Below are 10438 nucleotides of genomic sequence, written 5' to 3'. Positions count from 1 at the left end.
GCTCTCTACCGAACACAATTGATGAGATTGAGCCGAGCACTCAAGGAAAAACGCGCCCACTACTACTCCAGACACGACAAAGTTATTCTTCTGCATGATAATGCTCGTCCACATGTTGCGGCGCCGGTCAAAATCTACTTGGAAACACTCAATTGGGAAGTTTTACCCCACCCGCCGTATTCACCAGACATTGCTCCTTCTGATTACTACCTGTTTCGATTGATGACGCATGGCCTGTCTGAGTAACACTTCACATCATATGAAGATACCAAAAATTGGGTCGATTCGTGGATAGCTTCAAAAGATGAAACGTTTTCCGACGCGGTGTCCGTATGTTGCCAGAAAGATGGGAAAAAGTAATGGCTAGCGATGGACAATACTTCGAATAAAGCATTAGGTACCGTTCTTTCACAATAAATGCCCAATTTTTGATAAAAAACAGCGGAAACTTATTTATACTCCTAATAATTTAAGCTGCTCTGTTCTAAAACAAATTTTCTGCTTAAACACAAATTCGCTGCTTTAGAAATACAAATTATTTTCTTATATTATTTTTGAAGCAGTGAATTTATGTTTTAGACTAGAGAATTTGTTTTTAAGCAGTAAATTTGTATCTTTTAAGCAGTGAATTTAGTATTACGTGGCAAATGAATTTAGTGTTGCGTGGCTATGATAGATTTATCAACCTCAGTAGTCAACTTTAACGCTTAATATCTTGGTTCACACACTGAAAAAAAAATTTGCTAAATTTTAGTAAGTATTTGTTTCAATAGTACTGTTACGTATAAGCTCTGGAAATGGATTTAAAGAAATGAGGGGATAGGAAGGATGGAGTGTGGGAAGACGGTCAGATTCTTGTCTCGCAGGTATCCCCGCACAGAGGCAAATACCGCGAGTCGAACGCACCCTTTTTTATGCTCGCTTCGGTCAACTTCCCGTAAAGACGTTATAACACCTGTTTTCTACGAGCGGTGCGATTGTCGGTCCGAATTTCGAGTCAGGGAATCCCTTTATCTCGGGAATGGACCACGTGCGATCTCTGAAAGGACAAGGTTTAATGACTATGAGGTTTTATTAGGGTTTTTTAAATTGAAGAACGAGAACGAGAAGAATAATTATTAGCATTGTTTATTATCATTAACCAAAAGATAAGAAAAACACAACGTTATACAATAATAGGTATATTTATTATAACTAATCTATACATTAATATAGTTACTAATGACGCAACAGTCTATTCGGTAGCGATACTACATTTTGTGTACATTGAGTAGTCAGGGAATCGGGTTTCAGGATGACGCGACGACACAGGTTTTGTTTAATCTATTTCATGAATGGAAACGGAGGAAGGAGGGAGAAGATTAAAGAAGAATTCCACTGGAACTAAGTATGGATTGGCGGAATTCGGAAGAAATACAGGAATACAGGAATTTGAATGTTGGTCGGTGATGGTATGGCGGATTTCTTCGGGATCGAAATAATGAGAGCCGATTGTGTAGGCCCTTTTGTTGATTGTGTAGGGATAGATGCGGTAGTCCACGGGAATTCACTGACGAGAGACTGAAAAGTGTCACTCTCTAGGACGTGGAAATAGGATCTAGGTGGGGTGGAGGAATTTCCTTTAAGAACTCCACGTTGTCCATGTAGCCGTCATCGACGAAATTCTTCTGGCGGAAATTGGGATGGAATTGACTGATGAATCGGGTGTTAGCGGAGGAGTGTCGGGAAATATTCGCTCCGTCGAAGCGTCCGAAAACGCGAGAGATCGAGGGGGAAGTGAAGGGGTTCGGGGAGAGGTATAACCTCTAACGGGTCGCGGCTAGATAGAGCCAGCGGAGCCGGTGGTGACAAGGGTGATGGAGGTAATGCGTTCTCCGCTGGGCGACTCCTATCTCGAGAACCCCTGAGATACCTCTAGAACTCTTCGTTCAGAAGTCTCCGCGCTTCCTGATAGGCCCGGCTTCTAAGCCAATCCTTATAGGGACGGTTTAGACGTGGCACTGTGATTCAACGTGAGTTATAGCGGATATTTTCTATATATGTATGTGCGCGCGTGCGTGCGTGTGTGTGCGCGTGCGTGCGTGTGTGTGCGCGTGCGTGCGTGCGTGCGAGCCAGAATGGGACTTATTGGTATTCGAAGAGATTGAATGGTTCGATTTCCTTGGCGATCCAAGAATTCCAAGAGGGAAGATTGACTCTCAGATGTTGAGGTCGAGTCGCACAGTATGGCCACGTGTTCACTCAGTTTTATGCGACTCAGTACTTTTACTAGCAGACCGGTAGAGTAATGTAAAGTATGTATTCTGATCGGAATGTGCCTATGAACCGACGTAGAGTAACGTTTGATGATAGAATTTGACTCGGACCGCAGAGTAATGGCTGAAGGTTGGAATTCGACTCGGACCGGCAGAGTAACGGTTGGAGGTTGGAAATTGACTGACTGTTGCTCGTGGAAGATCTTTTTTTATATTGGCGAGTTAGTGATGCCGAGTGCAGAGCTCGCATGTACTATTGGTCTAATCTAGGATTAAGATTGAGGATATCGATTGTGAAATGGGATACTGGGGTATATATCTAAGACAACTTCCGTCATCGACCATTTGCCGGATGTTCAATAGTTTAGAGCCACGTGTGCCATCTACAGACAACTATTGTTTCAGTTTATAACTCTTAATCTATTTACTTCTCCTGTTTCTCAGGATTAAGTTCGCCTATTCGCCATTTGGTTCAAATATCTAATCCAACAACTCCATCCCGAATGGATTATTAGTTTAAAAAGGTAGATTTTATTCGGCTCGTCGCTATTGTAACCTCCTGTGGTAGAAACAGATGGTCTATTGGTGTTACTTGTTAATAATTCTTATGGTGATGATGAAAGTTTTAATCGAAGAAAAGAACTGTGGAGTCCAGACGTAACTAACAAAATATATAAGTACTAACAAAATATGTACTTATAGTAAATAACTATTTATTCAAAATAAAAAAGTTATGTTTAAATCAAATAAATATGTGTTTACATTTAGTAAATATTTCGTTAGTACTATTGAAACAAATATTTACTAAAATTTAGTAACTTTTTTTTCAGTGCAGGGTAGAGCGACGCTTATCTACCAGATTCTTTCTTTTTATGCACAAACGCATAACGTCGAATAAGCCCAATTTTAAGCTGATTTTTGAGTTGCGCAAGTTAAACTGTATAATTTTTTGCTGAAACAATGAATTTGTGTTTTTAAAGCAATGAACCACTGCTGTGATTTTCTCACCTGAATAGTCGTCAACTTTAATGATATATTTCGGTTTGTGGAGCGACACTTTTTTCTTGTAAAATCTTTATTTTTACGCGAAATCGCATTGATTCAGTGTATTTTTATTAAAATTTGAGATGAACGGAATCTTCTTAACATTAATTACCACCTGCAGTACTGCAGGAAAAATACAGACAAACAGACAAGACAATTCTGTAAAATTCATTATTCAACTCTGATGGAAAAATTTCGTTGAAATTATCCCCCGTTTTAAAACAGAATCTCAGAAAACATTCGATTTAATTTCAGTGATTTTTTTGTTAAAAAATTCATTTTCAGAGAAATTTTAAGAAAAATTTCCGAAAAGTTTTTACAGAAATTCAGAAAAATTTCTGTTCAATTTCAGCGATTTTTCAGCATGTTAGCTGAAAAATTCACTTTTAGTGAAATTTTCAATCAACAATTTTGCTGAAATGTTTCAAACATGACATAATTTCAGCAAAATCTTCTTAGGGAGGGAACGCACTTCAAGTCGGAATCCATAATCCACAGTCTAATCATATAAAAGATAATAACACATTCCATAAAATTATATTTTTCAAATGCAGTGTTTTTATTGGAGAATCCAACGGAAATATTACGGGAACAGCCGAATATAAAAAATAATAAGTTCAGAGTTCTTAAGAACATCTTTGTCAAGACGATCTTAAATCAAACAAGAATTTCTTAAAAAAGAATTTTTTCTCATAGATTGTCTTATTTTGTGACTATGAACTGTTATGATCTTGATTGAATAAGACAGTCTTGACCAAGATGACCTTAAGCGCTGCCTTGAGCTTTAACTATGAATACGGGCCCTACTGTCTTCCGTGATTCATGATCCATTTAGCTATGTTAGCTAATGTTAACGTTGCTGTTTATTTCATCAGAACGAGGAGCATACTGATAGGTACTCATTATTAGTATCAATGCACCCCGACCTGATGAAGTGAACAGCAAAATTAGTATTGGAATTATATTAACATTTTAAATAAACAAAAAGTTAGATATGGTTAAATATTAATCTGTTATATAAATGTTTAATAAACAAACAATAATAATAAATAATTAAATAAATAAAAATGGGTATTCACAAAAATAATAGAGATTAAAACATTAATATAATTTTTTTCAAATTAATATTGTACATTGTGTGTTCAAACAACGGCTCTACCTAACATTTATCACATATTTAAGGTAGAGGGCTCATGTAGAACATCGTTTCGTGTAGAAAGTTGTAAAATCTATATAAAACTTAGCTTTGTGTAGAAAATTGTAAATTTAAACGAAGTGAGATTTAAAAAAATTTGATTTTTTGCTTCTAATGTCACAATTTATGTATTTTATGACAGAGTATCTTAATGTGCATAATAAAATTTATAGGCAATTTATCTGTAGGCAATAATTTTTGTACGTGAACGAACAGTTGACAAATAAGATATCGGCAAACTATGCTGGCAATTAATTTGTAGATAAACAGGATTTTTTGCTTTGCTAAAAAGAATCATAAAAAGATGAAAATTTGTGCTTTTTATAAGTTGCTTTTTCGACTAACAAAAAGACGTCTTATAGATATCTTTTTGTTTTGCAGAGAAACAATCTAAAGAAGATATCTTTTAGATATTTTTTAGCTTCGTTTACCCCAAAAAATATTTTAGCGGTTCTGTATTAATGTCAGAGAATTTTTTATTTATACGTGTTTAAAACCTTAAGAAGGTATTTCACAAACTAAAGGAATTTCATATAACCATAAGGTGCTGGCTAATTTAAGATTGCAATTCTTTTAATACTAGAAAAATGTCTTATATGTACTGACATGTAACGCGCAGCTGCAATAGCACATAAATGATAAACTTCTTCTAACAAATAAATGTGCCGCTAGTATTTTATACATATATCCTTCTATTTCAAAAAGCTATTCAAGTTATTATTAAAGAATTTTCTAGAAAGGAATTTTTTTTTATCGTAGTTTATGTGTTCACATTTTATAAATAAATTTTTATAGATGTGTTATAAATATATGCGTCTGATTCATATACGATTTTTTGCTTAAAAGAAATATTAAGGGGAAATTCCCCGTTTATCAACAAAATAATTTTTTTTGGTATTAAAAGACAAGACACAAAATCTTTTTGTTATCTTTTAGTATTTTGTGTTGTTTAAGAACGTGTAAAAATGTAAATATATGTTTACAAATGTTTTTTTTAGATCACAATTTAATATAAATTTATAAATACAGATGCTATTTCTAGTGCGCGCAACGCACGCAGTTTATTCGTAAATTAATTAAACAATTATATTTATCGTGGAAACTGTCCACAATCTATTACGATAAAAGATAATTCAAAGAATCTGATAAAATAATAGTATAAATCTGATAAGACAATAGTAAAAGTGTCACAAGAAAGTTGATCGGTCAAACAAATAATCAAACGATCAAATTTTCGTCGTGAAGTTTTTATGTTTGCTCTTACTTTTCCGTATATCAAATCGATAAAGATATTTTCTATTTTTTCTATTTACATCTAAATCGTGAGAAATCTTAAAAATATAGAAATTCTTACGAATTAAAAAAAATGAAGTTTATGTAAATATTTATTTATGTGTATATATATATGTATTTATATAACATATTAATGTTAATATAAAAATAATTATAAGAAAGCTTTAAGAATTTTATTGCTAATTATAAGTATAAGATTAAAAAAGATAATAGAGATATCTGTATATGTATATATATATATATATGTGTGTGTATGTACGTATACGTTCATATGGAAGACGTATATACAATATATATAATATATATTTTTCAACTAAAATCGATAACATATTTTTGAAGAACGTTTTTGCAATTATTTATATTTTCACAATGTTTTACAGTTTTCATTTATTTGTATAAAATACATATATTATTTAAATAAAATTTTCCATTTATCTCTCATTTACATTTTCTGTTTATATTTCCATTATTGGTAAATATTTCATTATTGATTTATGATGCTTTTAAACATATATAAAAAAAGAGAAATTTTCAAAAAAATAAATTTACGTAAATTATTATAAAAAAATAAAACAAAATATTCAGACATGTTTGTACATTTGTCTATGAATTATATTTTCACGTTGAATCGCGAAAGCCGTTATACTTGTAAAAATACTTGATTCAAAAGTTTATATCGAAATATTGTTTTAGTGAACATTTTATACACCTTGCGGCAACGATTCGTTAATTAACAAAGCCGTTATAGAATGATGCAAAATATGCAAATTTTTATCAAATTACGAAAAGATTTGATTTTTCGTAAAATCGTATTATATTATTATTATAGCAGTTACTTACATATAATTAAAAATTTATCTAATACATAAATTAACAATTATTAAAAAAATTCTTATTGATATCTTTATTATTTTATTATTAATTCTTTTACTAAATATTTACATATTATTAATTACAATTAATTTATAATACATAAAATTCTCATTTTTTTAAAATTATTGTTACGTATAATTTATGTAATTATTTATCTTACTGAATTATCTTTCTCATATACTCGTAATTATATTTATGAAATGACACATAGAAATGTATGAACGCATACATAGAGTTTCAAAATAAATTTAAAGCTGATATTTGCATTTCGTACTAAAGTAAAAAGCAATCATAATCTTATTGCACCGTATATGTGAAAATAATCAATAGGGAATAAAGGCCCATAAAGTGAAAAATAAAATTGTGACTACATTTACTTCATATATATCTTATATATCTTCTATACTGAATTACATCGTTGGTGCCTTTATGACAATTTTCTTTTCTTTTTTTATACAATAGAGACGATTGCCTCCTGCTAAAATTTAGCATGCTAGGACACGAGCAAGTTAAATTTAATGTCACTTTTATGCTTACTCACTCGATTTTTACTTTGAGATTATGCTTTTGAGGAATGCGAGACCTTTTGCTCTACTTTTAAGTCACTTTCTGATGATCTATATCGATCTACGTCCAAAATGTTTTAATTTTCATAGTTATTTACTTAAACAAAATAATATAAAAAAGTAAATAATAACCTGCTCATTATTAAAAAATAATGTCAATTAATCAAGAAAATTGACTAAAGATGAGCGAATAAATTAAAATTTTATACCATAAATTATATTGATCAAAATTTAATGTTTAATATATAATACTACATTAAAAATAAACGAAATTAGTTTCGAGTCTTCTTTATAAACAAAGTCTTTTTCAGTTGCAAAGATTTTACATAAATCAAATTAATTAAGACATAAATAATCAAAAATGAAGAGAGTCATATAAATTATATTTACGTCTAGATCATGCAGACAAATGTGTAAAATTTCGCAGTCATCGCAACGATCAAATCTTGATTGCTCTCTTACAAGAGAAGTTACCCAGATGTCCAATTAGTTTAGAAAAAGTAAGTTAGAAGTTACAGTAATATAAATACTAAAGAAAGTTACGAAAGAATGTCATTTAAACCCATTTTCGGAGCTGCTTATAGCAGACTTTAAATCCATTTTTCTAACAAATATCAAATTTGGGCATTCATCGAATGGCACTCATTTTAGTTAATAGGAGATACAATACTATAATTTCTAACCATTACTTTTTCTAAGCTAATTGGACATCTGGGTAACTTCCCTTGTTAGGTTTGTTTTCTATTTCTGCACTGGTTGCATTAATTCAAAAAGTGTACACTAAAGCGATTTTTGTTCCCAAAATGGCGCCAGTGATACTGTTTTTTGTTTTAGTACAACAAAATTCAATGTACGAGTTCACCGAACTGGCTGCACTAGGTCTGAAGTCAGTGCAAGCAGTGCAACTACTAGTGTACGCTAATTTAAAAAATAGATCTTGTACAAAAATTGCGAGTAATAAAAATAGTAAGATATAATGATAGTAAGCCTATATACAAAAACATTGTGTACCATCATTATCTTTAATTAAAAATTTTCTTAATGGTGCAATTGTATTAATACTTTTATCTTCATAACACGAATTTAATACTTCCATGTAAACAATATGGGACGCCATTTTTATCTTGCACTAGAACGTTTTTTTCCCTTGCCTGCACGCTTACACTCGTCAGTTCTGGATTGTTAGTTCAGTTCAGTTCAGTTCTACTGCAATTCTTGCAGGAACAGAAAACAAACCTCTTGATATCATCAAAGATTGATATAACCAAAGATATGAAAAATACATAAAAGACAGACGCACGCACGCAGAGTATTTCGAATTTAAATGTCAAAACTATAGGAATGTAAAGGAGATCGATAATGGACGCGTTCAAGCCCGACAACGCTGCTAGCCTGCTCGCCGAGCAATGAAATATATGATTGGTTGGATCTGTAAGTAACAACCAATTATGTCGCTTTGCCGACTTGAACGCGCCCAATAAGTTTACTTTAGAGATATGTTCGTTATTGCTTCGTTTTGGAGAAAATCACAAAAAAAGAACAAACGTAATTGCGTTCTCACACTGCCTCTGAAATATTATTGTCGCTGAAACTGTACATGAAAACAATAATATTCTGTTTTCTGATAAAAATTTTGTTTACATTCCTACCTTTCTACTATAAATTCGTCAAGTACTCATCTTTCTTAGAAGCGATTGAGTAAATGATTCCTTTTATAATATCCTCCTCCTCTGTTCATAATCTTCCGAAAGGATGTGATGACTTCTATAATATATCTGTGATGCGCACGCTGATTGTACACAGTCATAAGGAACCTACAGTTTAACGTCGATTCCGAATGATGATTTTGTTTATAGAAGTGCACATAGCAAGGATACTTTCGGTGGTTTGCCATTGCCTGCCGAGAGGAGCTACGAACATATGAAAATTTTTCGATTTTGCCTGGGATCGAACCCGGAATTTCTGACATAGTAATCTCGTACGCTGCCTATTATGCCACACTCGCTCTTTTTTATAATATGCCGCGTACATATTCTAACGTTAAATATGATAATATATTTTCGTATATGGTTTCTACAACTGAAATGCTACGGAGATGGTACAGAGAATATGCGCGTTGATTTTAAGAAGAATGCCGGATCGGCGAGTCATTATGTTGACCAGATCAGTGTTTGGTTGAAACAAATAATGTGCTATTTGTACTATATGCAATGTTTGTATAATTACTGCAAAAGGCCAATATTTTGAACAACATTTACATTAAGCAAGTGACAACGTGAATAAAAAAGTAATAAATAAGTACAAAAATGAAAACTACGTTTTGTCTTTTTTGAGATTTTCTCCAAAACAAAATAAAAACGAGCAAAAAATAAAATCACCTTGAAATCTTGGAGGCATGTCCACAGAGAGGATTTTTTGAAATAACAAATAATTTGGGAGATAATTACGTCCGAAGCTTCAAATGGCACACCCTGTATGCATATGTATGTGTGTATACAGGGTGAATAAAAAATCTCGGACCAGTCAAATATCTCGGAAACTAAACATTTCTGAAAGAAATGTTTTTTACAAAAATTGTAGGGTTTTAAGTAATCTGTTCACTGATCTGATCAGTCTTGGGTGGGGTCGCCAAGGTCTAGTCAATATCACATTGATTTTTTAAATGGTACATCTTATTTTTGATTCGAGAATCTAATAGCTGACTTAAAACACTACAATAAAGTTATTTTTTATAAAGTACTTTTCGAATTATAAGAATAATTTGCTTGAAAATTATAATACCATCTAGCATTACGCAAGGTGTCCGATCGATGGCTAAAATCTTTTGAATGTTGTTCAGAATTATATCCTGGATAATAACATTTGTTAAAATCACATTATTGAAAAATGTTTCTCTTATTTTCATTTTTGCATTGAAAATTCATTTTTATGTAAGACTTTAAAAATGTCTTGACAAGTGCTACAAGAATATGCAATTAAAAATAGGGGGTTTTATTTAACAAAACATCGATCACATTGACCTGGCCTTGAAAACGTCACTCAAATCTATATTTTGATCATATGGCCCCTTTTAAACTATGCAACTAATGCAACTTTTGTCTGAAACATTTTTCTATATCTTCCATATTTTTCAAGATATTTGTCTAGGGAAGTTAAAATGGGACATCCTGTATATGTACGTATATACACATTTATGAGTATATATATATATA

Source organism: Trachymyrmex septentrionalis, unplaced genomic scaffold (assembly GCF_001594115.1).
Source record: "Trachymyrmex septentrionalis isolate Tsep2-gDNA-1 unplaced genomic scaffold, Tsep1.0 scaffold230, whole genome shotgun sequence".
Lineage (NCBI taxonomy): Eukaryota > Metazoa > Arthropoda > Insecta > Hymenoptera > Formicidae > Trachymyrmex > Trachymyrmex septentrionalis.
This window is presented reverse-complemented; position numbering follows the sequence as displayed.